The sequence below is a fragment of the Triticum dicoccoides genome, chromosome 2A (assembly GCF_002162155.2).
Source record: "Triticum dicoccoides isolate Atlit2015 ecotype Zavitan chromosome 2A, WEW_v2.0, whole genome shotgun sequence".
NCBI lineage: Eukaryota > Viridiplantae > Streptophyta > Magnoliopsida > Poales > Poaceae > Triticum > Triticum dicoccoides.
The window spans coordinates 600,936,202-600,938,437 of record NC_041382.1 but is presented as its reverse complement, the minus strand read 5'-3'; positions in this window follow the sequence as shown (position 1 = coordinate 600,938,437).

The following is a 2,236-nucleotide window of genomic DNA, read 5'->3' as shown; positions in this document are numbered from 1 at the left end:
CATCCTCTACTTATTACTTCCCAATGCCTTCCTCTAGGCCCAAATAATGGTGAAGTGTCATGTATTCGAAGTTCACATAACACCACTAGAGGAGAGACAACATACATCTCATCAAAATATCGAACGAATACCAAATTCACATGACTACTAATAGTAAGACTTCTCCCATGTCCTTAGGAACAAACGTAACTACTCACAAAGCATATTCATGTTCATAATGAGAGGGGTATTAATATGCATAAAGGATCTGAACATATGATCTTCCACCAAATAAACCAACTAGCACCAACTCCAAGGAGTAATTAACACTACTAGCAACCCACAGGTACCAATCTCGGACTTAGAGACAAGAATTGGATACAAGAGATGAACTAGGGTTTGAGAGGAGATGGTGCTGGTGAAGATGTTGATGGAGATTGACCCCCTCCCAATGAGAGGATCGTTGTTGATGACGATGGCGATGATTTCCCCCTCCCGGAGGGAAGTTTCCCCAGCAGAACAGCTCCGCCAGAGCCCTAGATTGGTTCCACCAAGGTTCCGCCTCGTGGTGGCGGAGTCTCATCTGGAAAGATGGCTTATTATGTTTTCCTCATTGAAAGACTTCATATAGCAGAAGATGGACATCGGAGGGCCACCAGGGGGCCCACAAGGTAGGGGGCGCGCCCAGGGGGTAGGGCACATGCCCCCACCCTTGTGGGCAGGGTGTGGCCCCCCTGGTGAACTTCTTGCGCTCAGTATTTTTTATATATTCTGAAAATGACTTCCGTGAAGTTTCAAGACTTTTGGAGCTGTGCAGAATAGGTCTCTAATATTTGCTCCTTTTCCAGCCCAGAATCCCAGCTGCCGGGATTCTCCCTCTTTATGTAAACCTTGTAAAATAAGAGAGGATTGGCATAAGTATTGTGACATAATGTGTAATAACAGCCCATAATGCAATAAATATCGATATAAAAGCATGATGCAAAATGGACGTATCAATACTCTGGTGTAGAGCCCGATGCACAGGTGGCAGAAGAGGACCAAGTGCGGGAGAGTAGCCTCCCACATCTGGCTAGCCGACACCCTGGGGCATCACGGTCCTGGCAGGGTAGATCTCAGAACGCGACAGATCACCAGATCGGACAAGGGGGTGCAACAGCGTCAGAGCACGGTACAGGTGCTGACGGGTGGTGTACAACTCGTGGCGAAGAGCTCGATTAGCTCTATCTAGCCCATCAGCATGCAAAACCAGGTTCTGATGGTAGAAGGGCTCTCGGGTGACAGTGGAGTAGGCAGCGGTGTAGTATCCCTCCGCACCAACATCGGATGCGATAGCAATGTGCCTGAAAGGGGAAGTGTCCAACTCCCGATACTCTCCACGAAGACATGTCAGAGCAGCATAAGCAGCATCGTGGACTTCCATGTCGATAGTCACTCCAACACCATGAGCAGTGTGCGGCACGGTAGTGGAGTCATACTCCCGAGAGTAGAGGTGGACGATGGCACGATACTGCTCCTGGTTAAAGTCCTGGTACTCCTCGTTGACGGTGTACTTAGGGTGCCAGCGATAACCCAGATAGGTCATCATCTCAACCAACACAGCAGGTGATCCTGAGGCACCAATGGCCATCGTGTGGCGCACGACCTGTCTCGTGGGTGCCATCTGAAAACAAAGATGTTTCAAAGGAGTCAAATGACAGCGTGGATAATGTTCAATATACTACTCTAAGGAATAACTAGGGCTTATCCAACTTTGGGGTGAACGTGGTCACTGGATCCTAATGTTAGAGTTAGTAAATTCATTTAACCCGAGTACAAGAGAGTTCAGAGTCCCAGAGTAAGGGTCGAGGAGTAAAAGATCCTATTACCACCCAAATGGCGACGTGGGCCCGTAAGACACACAACCATGTTAGTAGAAGTTTTGTAATGTCTAGACTCGACTTTGGCCAAGGAGTGTGGAAGGGGGATTCCTACAGGCAGTTGACTCTAATACCAACTTGTGATGCCCCCGATTCAATCGTACACTAATCATACACGCAAACGTGTACGATCAAGATCAGGGACTCACGAGAAGATATCACAACACAACTCTACAAATAAAATAAGTCATACAAGCATCATATTACAAGCCAGGGGCCTCGAGGGCTCGAATACAAGAGCTCGATCATAGACGAGTCAGCGGAAGCAACAATATCTGAGTACAGACATAAGTAAACAAGTTGCCATAAGATGGCTAGCACAAACTGGGATACAGATC